Below are 12,100 nucleotides of genomic sequence, written 5' to 3'. Positions count from 1 at the left end.
TGCCCCCCAAAAATGAGTTCCACGGCAAGCTATAGTCTCAGTCTCTATACAAAAATCAATGCCCATTTCCTCGGGTTAGGATTTAACATTTTTCTTAGCTATAGTACTCCTATTTAGGGTTATTTCTGATATATACTCTGAAAAGCTGTTCTTTAGGAAATGGAGATGTTTTCAAATGTGTGGTTCTCATTTCCTTTCACTTTCTTACATTTTGAAGATTTGTGTTAATGCTTTTATTAGTTAACTTTACAAATGTGTCAGAAAATTGTCCCCACTCTGCCACTGGCAAGGGGGTACGTGTGTAGCACGTTTGTGCACAATTTATAGCACTGTGCATTTCTAAGTCTGGCAAGCACATCAAAGGAAATACGAGTGTTAATGTGACATTTTGACTTTGTGAGCTAGAAGGTCACTTGAGTAATTAGTGCTAGATAAACCCAGAGGACATGCTGTGCTAGTGTGATCATTCTAGCAATACCCACTGTGACTAACAAGCACAAAGTTAAAGAAACTTATTTATGAATTATGAAAATCTTCTTAGCTATATTTTAAATACTTTAGGCTTGCTTAAACTTCAGTACTCTTTGAGAGAAGGGACTTTGCTTAAATTGATAAATGGCACAAAGAATTAGAGTGTTATATACATCAGATATAATTTGAAGGTAGCTAAAAAATGTTATTAATGGTGTGGTTGACCCTTGTACTCTCCAAAATAGAGATTTTAATAATTATTTTTAGTTTAAAATATTTTTTCTTCTAAGTTCTGTTTTTTAAAACATTCTTATGACTTCATGGGAAGTGTGAGTAGAACTGGGAGATTATTCCAGGTGATCAGCAAACATTTACCACTCTTCAGTTGAGCTTAATTACATATCTGACCTGTTCTTTTGTATTAATTTATACCTTAGATTTGTTTATAAGGATTTTTATGTTACTTTCTAAGTACATAAATATGAGATAACATAAAACAAATAGAACAGAAAACCTGTAATAATGAGAAGAGCACACATATGCCAATGTAGGACTTTTACTTTAAAGAGATTCAGTTAATTCTGAGATTCTTGAAATGAGGGGAATGCGTATATGTTCACCAATGTTGTTTTCCCCAAATCACAGGGCCACATGTAGAATTTATTATTCTAAAGACTACATTATAATCAAACATATATACTTGGGTGATATCAGCAAAATAGCATAGTAGGGAGCTCAACTTAGGCTAGATCTTATTGCTTGTCCTGGGGAATGGAAAAGAAGATGAGCCCTTATTTTTGTAGTAAAATATCTTTATTCCTCTGTTTTAATTTTTGTGGTTCTAATTTTATAAAATATAATTAGAGAAGGATATATGAATATACTTTTGTTTTATATATATAATGTACATATGGCTATGCATATGTATATCTGTATATGTGTGTGTATATATATGTATGGATGAATGTGTTTGTATACACATTACTTGTTACAGCTAAACCAAAAATTTCCTTGTCACTATATTTTATCCATGGGATAGAACATTATAAAGCAAGGATCATGGTACTGGTGAATGTGAAAGCATTTAGGACAGAGTGTATCCTCAAATTAGTATGCATATATCACACTCTAATTTGTGAGCTCTGTATCAATTGCACATTTCATTTGGAAAAGTTGTATTTAAGAATGATGAAATTGATTTCCAGGTGCTTTCAACATGAGTTTGTTTCTGTTGACAATAAATCAATAACTCTTTCTGACATGACTCTTATAATAGTAAGAATCCTTGCAGAATCCACTTTCTTAGAGGCAGACAGATAGCTATGCCTTGGATTTGCTGAAAGTGCTACTCGGACTAACTGTTGTTCTAGTGAGCATTATTTCCTTGGACCAAAAGCGAATGTCCACTTATGTGAAGAAGAAAAGCAGTTGTCATTTTGGAAAAAACAAAAGGAAGTAGTAAGGGCACTAGTCATGCACACCAAAGTAAACAGGAAAAGAAACTGATGGATTCAGTTGCAATCAATAGAGAAAATTCAGATGGCAGCTCAGAATATGAATAATTTTATTAACATGTGAGAATTAGCACCTGAGAGAACATTACATGTTGGTCTCTTTAGGTCTCTTAACCCTTTTGAATTGGTTTATATGTTGAATACCCACTCTATGAAGTAGATATTATGACCTTAGATTATAGATGAGGAAGCTAAGTTAACTAAGACCTCACACCCTGAAAATGGCAGAATGAGGAATTAAATTCCAGGTAAAATACTGATAAATTCCATAGTTGAGATATATCACTAATATAGCACAACAAACTAATGATTTACTCTTCCCAATTAATAATCTGTAATGCACATAAAGACATTCTGCAAGGTATGACACATGCTAAGTAAATACATGTTTTACATATTTGAATTTTAAGTTACTAATGCTTTTGCAGAAAGAATTTTGTATTCATTTTATTGGGGCTGTGAGGCTTTATTTAATTGTTTTTGACTATCAAATTTCACACAAAAAGATGGATTATTGTTAACTCGACTTTGTGTCAGGTTCTGCTCTACATACTGTAAATATTTTTTTTTAAGATTTTATTTATTTATTCGACAGAGATAGAGACAGCCAGCGAGAGAGGGAACACAAGCAGGGGGAGTGGGAGAGGAAGAAGCAGGCTCATAGCGGAGGAGCCTGATGTGGGGCTCGATCCCATAACGCCGGGACCACGCCCTGAGCCGAAGGCAGGTGCTTAACCGCTGTGCCACCCAGGCGCCCCTGTAAATATTTTCTAACAAATTCCATATCCATGATTATGCTTCATTCCTCTTCTCTCTTAGCTTCTGGCTTTTCAAGTCTAATAAATCTACAATATTTATCTAGAAATTTTGTATAGCTAGAAAATAGAGTGTCTTATGGAACTACCTGCAACGCAGTAGAAGTTTATCTGGGGACTAAGAATTATAGAACTGACTTTTGCTTATTCAAGTCTTTAGAATTTAGTTTCTCAATAAATATCCTGAATAGGCTTAATTGTTTTTACCTTTCAAGATTTTGTCCTAGTTTAAAGGTTTAACATTTCGGCAGTGGCCAGATTAATTTGGAAAGTCCGTTTTATTGACTTTGACCACACATATAGCATAGCTGTTTGGAACAAGTCAACCAAAGACAGCCCAACGTATTAGTAATGAACTTCTGCAAAAATTTGTGTAACCTAAGCACTTCTAACATTAAAGTCCCTTCTTAGTATCTTTGATCACATAGCAACCTACATTCTATAATGATCAGATCTAGTAATTGGCTCATTGCATGACTTCATATATGCTCAGTAATTTCATATTATTTTGGAGTGAGGGATGAATTTCCCGGGGTGCTGGAGTCTGCATATTAATTGTGTCTCTGTCATTATTACGCTAACTTATCATTGGGTATAATTTTCTGCTGTTGTTAATGTTAATATCATTCTGCTGGCTGTCTGAACACCCCAAATCCTTCTTATTTAGATGTAAACATCTCTCTCACTTAATCTCTTTCTTCTCATCTTGCATAATAGAAAATTCTGACCACTAAAGCCAAATATAAACAGAACAGATACGTAGCAAAAATTATCCTGGCTCTAATACTTTGCACTCGAGCAATATCAGTTATTCCCTGAGTGTGAGTGGGACTCTTGAGCTGTACTCAGTGTGGGTCCTCAAAGAGATCTTACTTATTTCTTGATGAAGGCAAAAGGAAGCTCCAGCAAGCAATACGTGCTATTGTGTCTGTGGAACATGGGCATTCAGGGTACGTATCTTTATGTCACTGCTTCTCAAACTTTAGTGTGCACGCGAATTACCCAGGGCTCTTATTAAAATGCAAGTTCTGATTCTGTAGTTCTGGGATGGAACCCAAGATTGTGCATTACTACCAAACCTCCAGGCGATATTGTTTGACCAAGAACCAATATTATGCAAATTTCTGTAGACATCTCATGGACTTTAAACTACTTGAATATAATGAGTTTGTCTTTAATCTTGGCGTTCTCCTGATTTATCACAATGCCTAAGAGCTGCTTAAGAAATTTTGGTTGGGAAATAGGTGAATGAAGAAACAGGTGAATGGTAAGCGCAAATATATTCTCTGTTCTGATCTTATTTAATAATTGAACCTAAAAGTAATCCTTTATTTTTCTTTTTTCAATTCCTTTGTGAAGAATAGTATAACAAGGTGGGACATTCCAGTATAGAACAAGAAGACCGTATGATGCAACAGGAAGGCAGTATGGCAGGTGATTGAGAACACAGATTCTGGAGTCAGATTATTTTGTTTCAATCCTGGCTCCTAAAATTACTGGACGTGTGTTATCATATAAGTAGTATAACCTGTTAGTGTCTCAGATTTTTCATTTATAAAGTGAGGGTAAAAAAGAAATTCCACTCATAGGTTAGATTTAAATAATTCATGTAAAATACTTAAGAGAGTGCCTGGCCAGTAGCACACAATACATAATAACTATTTTTTACAACTGAAATATTAATGCTTACTCTTCAAAAATTTCAGTTATGTTCAAAGTTAACAAGGTTCATAGGTTATTGGGTAACTTGTATACCCATCCTATAGAATCCTATGAATCAACATTTCTGTTTATACAACTAAGGACTATTTCTAAAGGCTTTTTCTGTTCGCAAAATTATGCTGGCACTTTATTATTTAAAACACTATAATATAGATAGGGTCAAACCACAAAATGGGTGTGAAGATTTAGAACAAGTTAAAGGCAGATACTTTTCAAAGTGTTGCAAATTGCAATTACATAGCTTAAATCTTCACTTTTGCATATGCATTTAATTGATTCAATTACAGTTCATAGGTGCATTTGAATTTACATTGGACTATGGATATGTTTTTTATACACTAATTGGCAAGGTTCACTGTGCTGTATGTTTAAGACAGTTACCTGGTGCTATAGTATAAAATTTCTCTTTCTTGCTGAGTCATTGTTACAGTGACACCACGTTTAATAAGTTATCTAGTTGAGTCTTTGTCTTATTTTCACTTTAATTTTTGCCAAAATTAACTCATTGTGTGAGTTATGAAAGGATTATCTAACATTCACAAACTTTTAAAGAAACTAGAGTCTAACGTGCAGCTCATTTTAAAGGTGATGAGGAAAGGGAATGCTATATATAGATAAGCTTGAGGTAGAAATATCTTATTTTTATGCATAAATAAAAATGCTCAGAAATAATAGAGTGAAGTAAAGTGTAATGATGACTGAAGGGCTTGCCTATTATGAAGATCATAGAGTTTTGAGCAGTGATCATGCTAGTTTTGTACCTTTGGGCAATTTTTATAATCTCCTTGGACCACTTTGTTTATTTGTTTGTTTGATTAATGTGGCAATGAATTAATTAATCTAGGATCCCTCTCAGGTCTTTTCCCATAATTTCACGTTAGCTTCCCCCTCTCCCTACTTTTCCCAGTCAGTTATGTCTGAAAGCCATTCTCTTTCTGTCTCTAAAATAGTTCCCAGTGGGGGTGCCTGGGTGGCTCAGTCAGTTGAGCATCTACCTTCAGCTCAGGTCATGACCTCAGGGTCCTTGGATCTAGCCCTGCATCAGGCTCCCCACTCAGCAGGGAGTCTGCTTTTCCGTCTGCCCCTCCACCCTACTTGTGCTCTGTCTCGCTTTCTCAAATAAATAAGTAAAATCGTAAAAAAAAAAAAAAAAAAAAAAAATTCCCATGTATCTCTTTCCTTTTTTACTGCTACAACTTTAGTTCAACTCTCATCTTTATTAAGTTATTCTAATAGATTCCCAGTTGGTCTTTCTTCACCTGCTCTTACCCTATAATAATTGTTATGCCACAAAGTAGCCAAAGCCACTTTTTAAAAGATGAACCAGACTACATCATTCCCTTGCATAAAACTTCCAGTAATTTTCCAATACATTTAGAAGAAAATCGATTTCGTATCAGGACCTAGAAAAACTTATCTCTTCTTGCCCCCTTCTGCATCATTAACTTATTTTTCTGATACTCTGCCACTCACTTGTTATGTCCCAGGCACACTGGATTTGAACTTGCTAAGCCTTTCCTTCTCAGAGGCTTTGGGTGTAATGTTTGCTTTGCATAGAACACTCTTCCTCTTTATCGTCACTAGGCTAGAACTGCTTTGTCATAAAGGTCTCAAATTAAATAACACCTACTTAATGAGGCCTCTCTTCACCATCAAAAGTAAATTAGACTTCTAATGAGCTTTAAAATATACAGTTTGAAAGTTGTCATTCTCATCCTTACAACAAGAAAAAGGAGGACAAACCAAAAATCAGGGAATTTGGGGGGCCTATCAAAGAACTGAGTTTGCAGGTCAAAAATGTATCCCAAAATCTGAAGAGACAGGCAAATCTAGAGAAAGCAAAGATCCATTTACCTACAGTAGAAACTACCAGAGAAATAAACGGGTAGAAAAATTAAATAGTAATTTTGAAAAACTTGCTAGGGGCTGAGTGTGGAGCAGTGAGAGAGTGAGAAAATCCTGGGGGCTGCAGTAATAGGTGGGGGAGATCACACTTTATCTCCATAAATGCCACCATGTTCGTAAAGGGAAAATTTGGGAAAGACCCCTCCTGGCTATGACAGTGAGAGTGAGAAAAATAACCCTTGTAAAATAAATCCAGATTCTTCTCCAGTAGAAAGGCCTACTACTCTAGGAGAAAGACTCAATCAGAGTCTTATCCCAGAATGGTAGGGGGAGGGCATTGTTCTCACTACAGTCCTCTCCCAACTTCCTGTCTGAACTAAAAGAAGGAGAGGAGAAAGCTATATGGAGAGAAACAATTGTAAAGTTCACAGACCAGACCCAGGGCCCATCACCCTCACTTTACCACCACATCAGCAAGGCTGAAATTGCTGCAAGACATAGACACTCTGTGAAAGAAGAGTATTTGATGAAAGCCACACAAAGGAGGGGAGACCAAAACAAAGACACTAAAGGAATTTTAAGCCTCTGTCATCCACAGCTACAGCAAATATTAAGCACAGCCTAAAGTCCAGGTATATCAACATAAATTTCCCCATTAGAGGCATATATACCTCCATTCCTATTATCTAATACAGGTCCAGCTTTCAACAAAAAATTACAAGGCATGCTGAAAGCAAGCAAAACACAGTCTAAAGAGGTAAAACAAGCATCAGAACCAGACTTAGTTATGACATGTATGTTGGAGTTATCAAACATGGAATTTAAAGTAAATATGATTAATATGTTAAAGGCTATAATTGAAAAAATAGATAACATGCAAGGACAAATGGATACATAAGTAGAGGATGAAATTCTATTAAATAATCAAAGAAAGTGCTGGAAATCAAAAACCCTGAAACAGAAATATAGAATGCCTTTGATGGGCTCATCAGTACATGAAATACGGCTGAAGAAATAAGCAGTGAGCTTGAAGATAGATCAATAGAAACTTCCAAAAATGAAGAGAACATCTAAGAACTGTGGGACAGTTTCAAAATGTGTGATGTGTATAATTAGAATATCCAAAGGAGAAGGAAAAGAAAACGAGACAGAAAAATATTTGAAGTCTTTAGACCAAGAACTGTCAAAATTAGTGGTAGACACCACACCACATATCCAGGAAGCTCAGAGAACACAAAACAAAATAATACAAAAGTAACTACACCTACTCATATCATAGTCAAAGTGCAGGAAATAAAAAAATAAAATCTTGAAAAAAATCTGGGGTTGGTAGGAAGGTGGGAAACCTTATCTCTAGTGGAGCAAGGATAGGAATTACATCAGACTTTTCATCAAAATTACATCAAAAACTTTGAGATCAAGAGAGTGGAGTGAAATACTTAAAGTGATAAAAGAAGAAAAATGTACACCAGTCAAGAATATGCAGTGAAATTCTCCTTAAAAATTGAAGGAGAAATAAAATCTTTCTCAGACAATAACTAAGGCAATTCACTGCTAGAACACTTGCCTTTCAAGAAGTGTTACAAGTTTCTTTGGATAGAAAGAAATACGGTTTTGGATAAGAAAGAAAGAGTACTGCAGAAGGAATAAGTGAAGGTGAAATAAAATACTTGAGTTTTCTTATTCTTAATTGATTTAAAACACAATTGATTTGTTTAACGAGAGTGGCAATTTATTGAATGGTTATAGCCTATGGATGAGTGACATAAATTGTATCAGTGTCACAAAAGACAGGAGAGATGAACTGGGAATATTTTACTATTTGGTGTCTGAACTACACATGAAGCAAAATAGTATTAATTGAAGGTAGACTTAAATTAGTTAAAACTGTATACTGTAAACTCTAGGGCAACCATTGTTGTTGTTTTTTTTTAAAGAAGTATCATTGATCCACTTAGAAAAAAAATAGTATATGTATATACTATATGTATATAGTATAGTATATGTATAGTACATTTTAATGCAAGTATATTAAATCCTACTTTAAATATGAATTATCTAAATGCACCAATTGAAAGAGATTATTAGAGTGGATTTATTTATATAGAATACATATATGTATATATAAACCTAAGAATATGCTGCCGAATACAAAACTCACTTTAAATATGATTCTGAAAAGTTAAAAGGATGATGAATGACACACCATACTAAAACCTTCTAAACAAAATAAAATAGCTACAGTAATTTCACACAATCCAGTCCTTATAACACAGACATTTATTAGAAATAAAGAGAAGAAACACATAATGATCAAGGGGTCATTTCTCTCCAAAAACACTGCAATCTTAAATGGTAACATACTAATCAACAGAACAGCAAATATGTAAGGCAAAGGAGTATAATAAGAAGAAATAGATAAGTCTACAGCCATGGTTGAGGACCTCAAAACTGCCCCCCATCAGTAATTGGTAGATAAAGCAGACAGAAAATCAATAAGTATATAGTTGACCTGAACAGCAATATCAATCAATGTGATCTAATTGACATTTATAGAATGCTCCATTCAACAACAAACGAATATATATTCTTCTCAAGCTCTCACAAAACAGTTGTTCACCAAGAGAGACCATATATCAGGCCATAAAACACACCTTAATAAATTTAAAAGAATAGAAATCATATAGTGTATGTTCTCAGACGGCAATGAAATTAAACTAGGAATCAATAACTGAAAGATAGATGGAAAATTTCAAAATATTTGGAAATTATGCAACAGACTCTCCAACGACACATAAATCAATGAAGTCTCAAGTAAAGTTAAAAACCATTCCAAACCAAATGAAAATAGAACTTAAAATTTCTGGGATGCAGCCAACAAACAAAACAATTCTTACATAGAAACTTAGAACATTAAACACGTATATTGGAAAATATTTGGATTACTGAGCTAAGTTTCTAATTCCCTCTATAGTCCCAGAACCCAGAACGGTCTGTCACACAAGCTTATTCCTGAAGACATCACACTGGCAGCAAGATATTGTTTTAATTACCTATGATAATAACCTTAACACAGAGAACATTAGGTCTTGAAGAAAAACTTTCTGGGAAAGTACTTTTGGTTGGCCCCCAAACTTAAATGAAGTGCATCATACTTAGAGAAGCTAAGAGTAAAGCTATCCACCGAAGACTGTAATTAATTTCATTTGACCATTTTTAGTATCGACTAGTTTAATAATACTGAGTCAATATTGTAAGCTACGCATTTGGCCTATTTAACAGTATTTTAATTATTTGACTTTTATTTGTAGATAAATTTCTTTCTTTCACAGTAATTTTATTTTATTTTTTATTTTTTCTCTTTCCCAGCCTCAGTTTGCATTTAGAATGCTTGTTATAGAAGTACACATGCAGAGTGAAGTTTTGTAAGAGGCATGAAATGCTGCAGAGGCTATAGAAATAAGCCTTTAGAGAGCAAGCAGATATATAGGCTGATATAAAGCTCTGCTTATCATCTTATCGTAAAATCCAGCTATTGTCTGTGATGGGGACAACAAGCTCCTCATTTCTCAACGAGGTCAGGTCCTCTTGAATATTCTCCCTGATTTTTAATTTTGGTGTATGATCTAGTGATCTGTAGGACTGATGTCGTTTAAGATCATAGGCTCTCATCCTTGGCTGACTAAGCAGATAATAAACCAAGAGACAAAATGAAAAAAAGACATGTGCTGTCCTGGGTTGTATTTTTTCATCTTCCATAAGCTTCCTCAAATAAGTTCTATAGATCAGATAAAGAAGTGTATCTAATTCTTTATATTTGTTGTCATAAAATATGTCACCTTATGTTTTAAACTGTCATAACTTCTTATCTGCAGCATTAGTTTGGAGGAAGCTAAAAAAATAGTTCCTCAAATAGCTGCACAAGAAGAGTGACATTATCTGTCTCCTTTCAGAAATTTTGTTTTTAATTTCAAGAGCAATACATGCTTGTTTAAAAGATTCCAGCTGTGTGAATTAAAAAGTTAAATTTATCTTCACATGGCCTTGTGCAACTTTACTGCTTTCTTCAGAGACAACCTGACACCTACCAGCTTGGTTTGTATAATTGATGACTTTTTACCGTGCACCTTTCTTTACATCTATGTATACACATGCAATATTGTACATCTTTTATATTCAATTATTTAAATAGCTGTAAATTATTCAGTGCTGTGGAAGTGGTATAATGTGTTTTGACCATTTCTGTAATAAGCCACTGTGATAAATGTATAAACCGCCACAGTACACACACACACACACACACACACACACACACACACACAATCCATACACACCACATATACACACATACATGCACACGCATCTATGTGGTATAGAAGAAGTTCCATAAAACAGGTTCTTTGAAACATAGCAGCACCAAATTATATGTAAGTTTGTACTGATAATGGGTGAGATTGTATTGAATGTTTACATTAATTTGGAAAAAAACCTGATGTCTTTAAAATTAAATTGTCTCATCCAGATAATCTTTTGTTTCTTCACATATTCTCCATGTCCTACAGAAATTTTTATTAGTTTTCTTATAAATATATTTTTGGTTTATTACCAGTTACTTTAAAATTGTGTTGCTATGTTTTTTATGATATGCTAAATTCTGATATGGATGTTTCATGTTATCATAAATGCAGTTAACAACTGGTATACTTTAAATATTATTGCCCATATCATTTTAGGCAGAAAGATTTTTTTTTCAATTTTTTAATCTATCTTTTGATATAAAATTGATAAAAACATACAGAGTTCAGGGGTTTTGGAGGGAAGAGAAGTGGGAATACAGTTACTTGAAATCTCAATTTATTTTAGAAAGGGATTTGCGGGAAAGTGCTCCAAATAATATTTATTCAAATAATCAGATTGCTGGGGTGCCTGGAACATGATGGGCAGAAGGTAATGTTTGTTCATACAATTAAATGAATGAGTGACTGAATAATGATTAAGTTAATGACTAGGTATCTGAATATTTCTACCAAACTATACTCACAGGTTACTATGGCTAAGATCTGTTAACTACAATCTATTCTCCCTTACTTCTAAGGCATGATTATTTTTGTATTTTTCTTGCTCTTTTCTTGTATATGGCTATGTAAGTAACTTAGCTCCAGTGGAAGTAGAATATAGGCCCCAAGGCTATGGGTATGGCATCTTCATTCTTTCTCCCATTTCCATTGGCTGCAACCTGAACACAATGGAAAGCCCTTAAAAAGCACGCAGTGCCCTAGGTGATGACAGAGCTACACAAAGTAAACTACCTAGGACTCTGCAACAGGGCTGCCTGCAAACTTAGGACACTCATCCTCAGAGCTGAACATGACAGCAGAAAAACAAACAAAAACCATTCAAACAGGCAACAGCAACAACAGAACAATCTGTCATTGGGTCTTTTTGTGGTAGTGGCCTGCCTTAGTATAATACTGTAATACTACCTATTTTAGCCTCTCAGTGTTATTACTTGACACGACACTGTCCCTGGAGCCACGGCATTGGTTCGGGAAAAGGACGAGACGCAGACAAGTTAGCTTGCTAAAGAGAGCGTGGGTGCAGGGGATGACCGCCCGGCGCGCCACCGCCAAGAGAGCGATCGCCGGGAACAGCTGCAACTTCGCGTATTTATTGGCAATAAACAATCAAAGACAATCAAGGGAATGATCTGGATTACATCCTAGTACATCACAG

This window comes from Ursus arctos, unplaced genomic scaffold, assembly GCF_023065955.2.
Source record: "Ursus arctos isolate Adak ecotype North America unplaced genomic scaffold, UrsArc2.0 scaffold_18, whole genome shotgun sequence".
Lineage (NCBI taxonomy): Eukaryota > Metazoa > Chordata > Mammalia > Carnivora > Ursidae > Ursus > Ursus arctos.
This window is presented reverse-complemented; position numbering follows the sequence as displayed.